At 44.1% G+C, this 10,730-nt stretch overlaps 1 non-coding gene across 1 annotated transcript; it reads left to right on the forward strand.

Annotated features, from left to right (window-relative positions):
* The first annotated feature begins 6,718 nt into the window (after nt 1–6,718).
* Nucleotides 6,719–6,881, forward strand: LOC145271537 (U1 spliceosomal RNA). Its single transcript, XR_013865947.1, has one exon. It is a non-coding gene; the product is annotated as a U1 spliceosomal RNA (small nuclear RNA).
* The last annotated feature ends 3,849 nt before the right edge of the window (nt 6,882–10,730 follow it).

The following is a 10,730-nucleotide window of genomic DNA, read 5'->3' on the forward strand; positions in this document are numbered from 1 at the left end:
ATACTTACCTGATGTCGGGTAACGTAGTCATGATCAAAGTGTAGTATCTGTTCCAAGACACGCACTAGACCAGACAAAGTTCTCGAAAGCAGGTGCCCACTTGGTCAGCCTTTTGACCACTTAAGGGCTTTTTCTTTGTCCAGCCAAAAAGGACCGACCCCTTCTTTGGGAGTGTGGTCCTTTCGGCTCACTAACTTTTTGCTTTTCTTTCTTTTTTGCAGGTCCGTCCAGTGTCTGGATCCGACTTAAGCAGCCGGCAGGACTAGAGGTAACCGACGTGCCATTAGGCGAAGGCCCTCTAGCTCCGAATCGGCGGGTCGGTGAAGGGCACTGGGCCAACAAAAAAAGAGGCAGGCCTCTGCCTCTAACACCATGGGGGACGCCCCTGGTGTTGTGACGAGGAGGGGGAGTGCCACATCCGGTGGCACTCCAGTGACGAGAAGGGGGGGTGTCACATCCGGTGACACCCCAGTGCCGAGAAGGGGGGGTGTCACATCCGGTGACACCCCAGTGCCGAGAAGGGGGGGTGTCACATCCGGTGACACCCCAGTGCCGAGAAGGGGGGGTGTCACATCCGGTGACACCCCAGTGCCGAGAAGGAGGGGTATCACACCCGGTGACACCCCAGTGCCGAAACGCGGGGATATCACCTTCGGGGATATCCTCGTACCGTTAATGAGGGGGAATGCCACGCCCACTGACTCTCCGGTGTCGGTTTCGGGGGTCGCTACCCCCAGTTCCAGCATGGAGAGTTCAATGGAGAACCTAGACTCCTGGAAAAATGTTGTCCAGGGCCCACCTGGCGGAAGGCTTGCCTACAAGGCTAGGAAGCCTGTTAAAAAATGGTGGGTCCCGGACGAACCCAGAGAAACGCAATCAGAAGCAAGTAGCCCCCAGAAAGCTGACACCGGGGAGTTAAGGAAAACAAAATCCCTCGAGGTCATCGTGATAGATGGGTGCTCCTCGTCCAAGACTACACCAAAGACACCAGCCAGCACGGCGGAGTGGCCAGCCCTCACAAGCGACGACTCCCCGATAACGCCAGCCCAAAGACCAAAGGACCAGACAGCCGGGACCAGCACGCCAGGGGAACCCCAGACGTCGGGAGCCTGGGCCGAAAAGGACAGCGGCAAAACAAAAACTCCGGATTTTTACAAGGACCTCTTGGAGACCAAGTACCGGGAACTCATCGAGGGAAATACCATCAAGACCCTGCCCGGTACTTGGGACGACATAAAAGAAAGAACGCTGTCCTTTATAACTTTTGACGCAGGAGGAAAGGGACTCACCGGGGTTTCCCTGGAGAAAATGCTAGAAACAATAAGCCAGCTAAAAATTCCGGCCCAGTATTTGGTAAAGAGACTCCGTTCCACGTGGGATGTCCTTTTGCCATCAAAGGAGGTGGCGATAAGTTGGGCAAAAGGAGACCTCACGTGGAAAGACATACGCCTCAGGCCGGAATACTTGTCAAGGAGGCAGGTAACTGTCACAGTGCTGGGAGTCCCGTGTTTTATCGGGGAGGATCTGCTAGGCGCAACATTCTCACAGTTTGGGCAGGTCGAAGGTGTACATCCTGTCAAGGGTCCCCGGAACATCATCACGGGGACCTACAAGATCTACATAAGGATAGACCGAAAGAATTTCCACCAGATCCCTGCCCAGCTGACATGTGAGGGCTGGAACATGGCAGTAATAGTAGAGGGGAGAAGACCGCTGTGCTGGCTTTGCCTGAAGCCCGGACACATGGCCCGCTTCTGTCCTACAAGAAAGGACGCTCCGAAAACAAAGGAAGCCGCTACGAGTCCACAAACAGAACAACCCAAGGAAGGACAGAAGCCGGCAAAGACAAAGGGGGAGAACGAATGGAGCAAAGTCGCCGCAAAAGGCAAGAAGACGGAGGTGGCCCCCACAACACCGAGGGCAGTTGCGGCGACTACTAAGAGGAAGCTCCCGGTAAGCTCCTCAGAGTCGGAGGAAGAAGAACGTGCCCCAAAACTCAAGAACAAGGAGAAGCGAGAGAGGAAGGAGCTGCCGAAAGACACAGAACAGGAGCTTCCTCTAGAAGAAAACACCAATGAGACTCCCCCTGAGTCTATGGAAGACGTAACAGCTGAGCCTCCAGCATCTCTCACCAAAGAAGCTCAGCCTACCCCCCCCCCTATTCAACACTCCGGAGCCGGAAAGAACAGCTCCGGAAGACCAGCAAGCGGCGTCGGCGCAGAAAGCAGTGGAAGAAAAGGCGCCCTCCAGGACGGAAAAAACAAGAAAATATCCTTTTTGGCCTGGGGAGCGCCTTTGCGACGCAGAACTAGCTGTCGGGGACCTAAACGGTACGCAGAAAAAGAATCTCCGGCAGCTGGAAAAGTTAACAACTGTAGACTGCAAGAACATCACGGACCCACGAAATTTCGCCGACGCCCCGAATCTCATCACCTTCGTGCGGCCAAATAGGGGAGGAAGATCAAAGGCACTATGGAGGATGCTGGAGGCAGGAAAAACAACTTTCCCGGGCTTCAGGCTCATGGACGAGGAGCACCCATCTCTGACAAAAATTGCTAAGCAATGTGAAGGTCGGGTCCCTATTTACGTTCACCCCTCCTTCTATAGGGCAATTAAATTGACGTTCCCCTTGGACGTGGGGGGTCTGGCCAGGAACGGGCGGCTTACGCCCGACCTGCTCAAGGGCAGTCTGGGCCAGACCTTCGACGTCCTCTCTCCCGAGGACTTTAGACCCCTAGTAGAGGAATACTACTAGGTAGTGGAAACATGGAAACGAGCTTAAATTTAGCTAGTTTAAATGCGAGGGGCATGAGATCCCGAAGCAAGGCTGTTCGCGTGCTGAGGGATCTCGTGGCCCTTGAGGTAGATATAGCCACCTTGCAAGAGACCCACTTTGTTGGGGCCGGGGACTGCGATGTGCTGGTGAACGATTTTGACGTTTACTCAGCATATGTTATCTTGTCCCACGTTCCACTGGTTAGGTCATTCGGACCACAAACTTGTTTTGGCCCGTTTGAAATTAGGTAATAGGCCTAGGTTGGCTGGCTACTGGAAGATGAACGCCTCCTTATTGGAGTCGGTCGACTTCCGGGAGCAGCTGACATTACTAATTCAGAGGGAGTTAGTGGGGGCGGTTACCGGGAGTAGATGGTGGGTTAACCTTAAGGCTACCATTAGGCGCTTTTGTGTCCAATACAGCCAACGCCTCGCGTTAACTAGGGCTCGGACCAAAAGGCACTTAGAGGATAGATTGACCCGGGCGGTGGCAGGGGGGGATTCCCTAGAACTAGCTCTAGTTAAGGGGGACCTCAATCGCTTGGCTAGCGAGCGATATGAAGGTCAGTTAATTAGGGCTAGGTTAGAAAGAGTTTCCAACGAAGCCGTGAACGTTGACGCTGTTGAGCGTAAGGCTGCCCTAAGACGTGGCTCGGACGGGTACATTCGGGAGGTGAATAACCTGGGAGGGCGTCCTCTCGTGTCGACACGGGAGATCTGCAATGGGTTTCGGCAACATTTGGAGGAGCGCTTCACCAAACTACCCAGACTCCGCGGCCAGGAGTTTGGCAGCTATTTAGCTGGCTCGCCCCGCCTTACTGCGGCCCGAGCGGCTAGCTGCGAGGGGATGGTTACGGAGCGTGAGGTCATTACTGCGTTGAAGCAGGTTGGCCGCAACAAATCTCCGGGGCTCGATGGTTTACCTTACGAACTGTTCTTGAGGCTGTCGCCCATGTTTGTGCCCCTTCTGACGGGCGTGTTTAACCACTGGTTTGCCCAGGACTCGATCCCGAGGCAGGTAACCAAAGGAGTGGTCACGCTTCTGAAGAAGGGGAACCAACATGGAGGGGGGAATCTAGATGACTATAGGCCCATCACTCTGCTTAACGCAGATTTCAAGATTTTGTCCCGCGTTCTTGCGAATCGACTGCAGGCTGTTATCGGCGACTTGGTCGAACCGGATCAGAACTACGCTGTGAAGGATCGATCGATTCAAAACAATCTGCACTTGATTCGCACGATCTTAGAGGGGGTAGAAGACGACACAGAAGCCGCGCTGATCAATTTAGATCAGTCCAAGGCGTTCGACAGGGTGGACCATGGGTTCCTGAGGGCTGTTGTGGAAACCGCCGGCTTTGGTCCGGACTTCCGCAAGTGGATCTCCGCCCTGTATCGTGATCCCGCGGTAGTGGTGCAAGTTAATGGTAGGTTGTCGGAGTCCTTTGGGGTCTCCCGGTCGGTGCGGCAGGGTTGTCCGCTGTCGCCTCTGCTTTATGTCCTGGCGTTGGAGCCCTTCCTTCGCAAATTAAGGGACGAGGCGGCGAGACCAGTCCTACGCGGCATAGCTCTGCCTGGCGGCAAAGTTGCCAGGGTGTCCGCGTACGCCGATGACGTCACCGTGTTCGTCGCACGACGAACCGACATTGAAGCGGTGGTAGAGGCGATCGCTGAGTATGAAGTTGTCACAGGGGCCGTGATCAATCGCAGCAAGTCCGTTGGCCTGCGGTTGGGCGCCTGGACCGGGGTAAACTCGCTTCCAGGTGCGTTCGGCTGGACAGATGGCCCAGTAAAGATCCTCGGTGTGTGGTTCGGGCCGGACCTCCAGCTGGACAAGAATTGGTCGGAAGTACAGACTAAGGTCGAGTCGTCAGTAGGGACTTGGATTCGGAGGAAATTGTCCTTGAAGGGTCGCGCGGAGGCATGTGCTACATACGTGTTTCCGCTGATCCTTTACCGTTTATCTGTTCTTCCCCTGCCTGCGGACCGCTGTAAGGCTTTAGAGCAACTCCTATTCAAACTTCTTTGGGTAGGAGGAAAGCCGTATGTCCGTAGACAGGTCTGTACACAGAAGCTTAGCGAGGGAGGCTTGGGGATGCCTGATCTGCTAAGTCACAAGCACGCAGAAAGATTGGCATTCCTGAGTCGGACACTGATGGAGGAAACGCCCTGGGTACCAGTCGTGGAGCAAGCTTTCCCACGGCTCATATCCAACCCTGCCGCTGAAGGTCGCAGAAGACCGGCGGGGGAAAGGTGTTTCCTGACCGAATGCCGAGCCGCCCTTAGGGCATTGCCGGGGTCCAGTGACCTTGCACGGCCTAGGTGGTTGCTATATAGGGATGTAGTGGAGGGGACTGCAAAAGACCCGCTGGTGGAGCGGCTACATCTGTCGAGGGGGGAAGTTCTCTCGCTGTGGAGTTGGGCGCCTGCCAGTAGCTACATCAACAACGCTGAATTTTCTATTACGTGGAGGCTAGTCCGAGACGCGCTGCCACTCTTTGGCAAACTAGCCGGGGACGATCATGATAGGGATTATTACTATCCCCCGTGCCCACGCTGCAATGATGAAGAAGAGGAGGAGACGAGAGAACACGCGTTCTTTCTTTGCAGCGGGGTGCGGAGTCTCTGGGAGTATGTCGAAGGGGTAACGGCTCGCATCGACCCCGAGCGGTCGGTGCCACTTGATTTAGCGTACGTAGTCGATAATGTGGATCCGCCGTTTGACAGGGAGAAACGGTTGGGGTTTCTAGCGATCCTAGCGGTGGCTAGGTTAGTGACGTGGGTTTCACGTCTGGACATTGTCTATAGGGGGCAGTATGTTTCCGATCATGATCTGGTTGTTCGCTTTAAGCATCAACTTAAAACGAAAATCAGATGTGATTGGAAAAGATTGCCCCACATCGACTTTGATAGAAGATGGGTGCACAACACTAGTTTGTGCATCCGACGAGGCGCTAGATTTAAGTTCGTGTTTCCACCCTAGTGGTATTGGTCCTAGGGTGCTGAGGTTTCTTTTTTTCTCGGAACCCAGCCCAATCAAGACAAGTAATATAAGGTTTACCTTATAATATTGGGTAGTTTTAAGGCTAGATAGGCAGTAACCACCAAGAGTGGATAGCTTGTGCTTTTTATAGGGCCTAGATTAGGGTAGTATGCGTGTGGATCCTGTTCCCATAGCTTTTTATTTTTTGATAGATTGGCACTAGGAGAGCTTCCAAAGATGCCCAAAAGTCCACTTGTTTTATTTTGTCCCAGGCCTATTTTGCCCATTACGTACATTATCTTGGAAGACGCCATCCATCCCTATTATCCCCGACCCTAATTTATTTTCCATACATGTCCCTAGTTCCTCCACTCCCCTTTAGGGAACGACCTGCTTGCTTTCACCCTTTCCCCCCGGGGGAAGAGGACCGGAAGACAGTGGGCGTTTCATATGACAGACCAGCCGTTAGGTAGGGAGGGTCCCCTTACTAACCCGCCCCCATAGGCATTTTGTTAATTTGTTTTCTTTTTCTTTCTTTTTGGGTGTATTCTAGTTTGCCCCCCTCCCCATCATCTCACCCCCATTACAAAAAAAAAAAAAAAAAAAAAAAAAAATTAAAACTCTTTAGTTTGTAGATATTTTTTCCTTTTAATTTCTTGTATATAATGTTATATGTTCTTCTTTTATCACAGCGTGAATGTCGCCTGCCATCCCGTAAGCTGGGGAGCTGTTATTTTAAGTAGGTCCGGGTAAGAATGTTAGGCGAAACAGTGCATGATAGAAACTCTAGTATAGGTTTTATAATAAAGTACTTGCTATCTTACGCAAGTCTAGCTAAGGACTAGAAAAGACCCCTTTTTCCCCCACTCCCCCTTACTGGCCTTTGTGCCTAAGCTTCTTCGTACCCCAAATGAGGCCTTGGCAGTAGATAATGCCAAGGCCGGGGACGAAGGGCTAAATATAATACTTACCTTGCATAGAGGTTACGGCGATCAATAAGGTCGTTCCTCCAGAGTGAGACCCTTCCATTGCACTGCGGTTGGGTTGACCTTTGCGATCTTCCCAAATGTGGACGATTCGGATGCATCATTTCTAAGTGTGGGGTCTGCGTACGCGCTCACCCCGATAATTCAATCAAAATCAGATATCCTTCTACTGATAAGTACACAACCTAATTCTGGTCGGTAGGTCTACAACTCGCACCGACGTTGTGCAAAAGCCTCTTAGTTTCCCTTTTCTCCAATCGCGCATCTCTGTACGCGCCACAAAACAAGCGAGTTTCCAGATCAGTTTATCATCCACTTCTATTCCAACGTTCTGATTGTATCTAATCTGCATGTCCATATCAGTAACGTTTGCATGGAGCATAATCTTTTCTGTTATATAAAAATCATTGATTTGATTTAAGTAAATAGGACAGTCCCTGGAGTGATTGTTGCGAGTAAAAACTTTAGTTATGGATAAGCCTTTAACAAATAAATACGTACACAGCCTCGCCTCCATTTTGTGAGTGGGATTTGTGCCTAATTATTGAATTTTTTTGTTTAACATTTGTAATTTTCTATTAGCAGAAAATAAATGATAAAAAAACTCAATCTCTTAAGGGTAAGGAATCGGCCAAGGTGTCACCTACAGCTACTGAAGCTGTTTTATTTTGATATAGATTGATGAACGAAAACGTCTAACAATCTCAAACAGATTTTGTGTGTCTGTTGGTTGAATCCCCCACCCATGACTCGTACAGTCTTTCATTATTTATGGAAGGCGGACATTATAGGCTGTTACCCGTGGCATGACTCAATTCTCTCGACTTAATTGTGAGTGGGATTTGTACCTAATTATTTTTTCTTTAACATATGCAGTGGCGGCTCGTGCATGGAGCTGTGGAACTGCAGCACCCCTCCCAGTTATTTCTACACAATATTAATGATAAAATTAAAAATAATACGTTTATTATTATTATTTTATTTTTTCTCTATGTAAAATCATCAAGTTTAATGTCGGTATGTCCAAATTCATATAAAAACAAAAATAAAACTTGCTTGGAGCTGTGAAATTCACAGTTACACTTTCTTAATGAAATTCTCTTGTACGCATGCGCGGATTAGACGATTTAGGCAGCCGATGAAAGCCTCTTGAGGAATTGTCGCTTGTCGCAGCTCCGTGTCGTGAAATTCGTTATTTGCTTAAAGTGTGCGCCTGTATAGATATGATAACATTGTTATTGAAAAAAAGGAGGTGTATATACATTTTTTTAAAAATTATTATTAAAATGTGCATCTAACGTGTTCTTGTACATAAAATGTTGTGCTTTTTCTTTTCTTTTTTTAAATACGCCCACTTTTAGCGTTGTGATTTAAGTCGGTAGCAGACGAAAATATATAATATGCAGAAACTGTTTTTTTTATTATTAAAAGTATTCGGGGATTTAGCAGTGAAGCTAACAAGCGACCAAGGGTAAAAACAAAATATAAAATAAATAAATCTTACCATAAAAATAAAGTTACTTTTCCATCCACCTGCCTTTTTGTTTGTGTGTTTTAAGTAGTTTTAAATGTTAGTTATTTTGCAACAACTAAACTTAAAAAAAAAATGTTTACATTTTTCCTAGAAGCAAACAAACGAAGAAACAGTTTATGTTGAAAATACATTTTAGTTAGAAATCTTTTTAACTTGGATGTTTTAGATATAAAAAAATTAGCATTTATTTGCCTCCATCGAGGAAAACATAGAGTTTTACACTTTGAAAAATGGATGTTTTCACAAGGTTTTTTAAAATTAAGATGTGTTTGTTTGTAAGTAAAAAAAAACAGTTTTTATAATTATGCATTTTTAAACTTTACATTGAATTTGTTAGTAGATGGGGAAGATAATACGCATTAAAAAAAAGTAATTAGAGATCCTTCCGGACTGAAACAATTTATTTCTTTTTGTTTTCTTTGGGGAGAAGCTACATTAAAATTCGATGTTTTATAATGCTTATATATGACATCCTATTTTCTTATAATACATCTCCACTTTATGTCGATCTTTAGCGGCATGGGAAGGTCAGAAAATAGCCAAGTATGTTTGTTCTTTTTATATAAAATGCAAGTTGTTAAATGATTTGTAAATAAAATTTTGTATCTTTAAATATTTTTGTTTGTTTGCTCACTATATAAAAATGTAGACTTTTTTATTTTGTATTTTATTTGCAAATACGTTTTGTTATAAATACATTTTAAAAAATAAATTTTGTAAATAAAACTGAGATTAAATAAAACGCTATTTTCAAATGGTAAACTCCTAAATTAACCCTCGTAGGGAGGCAAGAAAATTTTAAAGTTTGTCTTTTTTGTTTTTATAAAAAAATAAGTTATTTTTGAAAATGTTTTTCGTTTGTTATATATATATTTATCGTAAATTAAATAAAATCAGGTTTAATCACAATAAGTTGCAAGTTTCCTGGTGTAATTTTCATTTGGATGAGTTGTTTATATGAGTTTTTTTATATGGACATTTTTTACACGAGGAACGAAATAAAGATTACACCGTGTTGCTATAACGTTAATCCATTGTTCTTTAGCAGTTGATTTTCTCTTTAAATAATTTCACGTTTAAATCGTGTTTTTCATTTTTTTTAGGTTTATTCTTTTATATTTTCATATAATTTATTTCTTAATGAATTGGACAAACAAAACAAAAGTTGTATTAATTAAGTGAAGAAATTCTAACAAACAAAACAAACTTCCTGTTTTGAACAGAAATGAAAAATCGAATTTAATTCCTGGAATAAAAGGTAAGTTTTTTAAGACTTGTTAAAATTACATTTAATAATTTAAAATATAATCTTAAACTTTAATATAAGTGTGTCTTTTTTTGTGTGTGTGTTTTTTAATTTTGCAATCCAATAAAAATAATCATTCAGCCATGCTTTATAAAAAAAAAAAAACTATATAAATTCCCGATTAAAAAATCTAAAATATATTTTATTTAATTCCAGATTTATATTTTGGTAAAAAATATACGTAATTAAGTAAAACTTGTGTGATTTCTGAGAAAATACTAATGTGTGTCATCAATACAATAATTTAATTCAAAATTGGTTGAATTGTTAGACAACTGATCGTAAAAACTGCTTCTTCAGTTTTTATTTGTTTTAACATAAAAAAAAAGAAAAAAAAATGGTAACCTTGACTGGTTACTTATCATGGGTGTAATTCGGTTCAAGGAAATAGTTTGCCTTGAATTCTAATTAAAACAGCAAAACATCGCACCGGAAATGAAAATATGAAACGAAACGAAACATTTCGTTTTTGTTTGTTTGTTTGTTTGTTTGTTTTTTCGCTACTTGTACAGTTTAATCAATACATTAAAACATGAAAATATCGTAAAAAGGTTATAACGTACGCATCCGTTTTGAACTGAAGATCTAAAAAAAAAAAAAAAAAAACTCACAGGTTTTTGTTTTTTTTTTGTTTTTTTTTACGTTTTAATGAGAGTGTATTGAAAGCAGACATCTTTGATTTTTTAAATTTTTGTTTGGAGTTTTAGAAACACCACGGGGAGATAACTCAATTTAAAGCGCCGACACTCCCTCAACCTCCCCATACTAGCTTTTCTTCCTAAAAATCGAACCTTTTGCTTGGTATCATAAAATGGTTTTTCGCGGTAAAACACAAAAACTACTTGATAAAATTAAGTGAACTTGTCTTTCGGAGAACTAACTTCATTCCATAACGGAAATTTAAACTTATTTCGATATTTTCATTTTTTAATGTCTTAATTAAATTGTACAAGTACCCTTTTCCCATTTTTCAGTATTTTTTTTTTATTATCGAAATGAACAAAACGGTTTTATTTTATGTTTTTATTTATTTTCTTTGTTTCTTTTTTTTTGTTTTGCTTATTTGTTTTTTATGTTATTATCGAAATGAAAAGAAATAGCTTTGTTTGTTTTTTTTTGTTGTTTTTTTTTTTGTTTTTGTGATCTTTT

The sequence above is a fragment of the Euprymna scolopes genome, chromosome 46 (genome assembly GCF_053919585.1).
Source record: "Euprymna scolopes isolate OS-2025 chromosome 46, ASM5391958v1, whole genome shotgun sequence".
NCBI lineage: Eukaryota > Metazoa > Mollusca > Cephalopoda > Sepiida > Sepiolidae > Euprymna > Euprymna scolopes.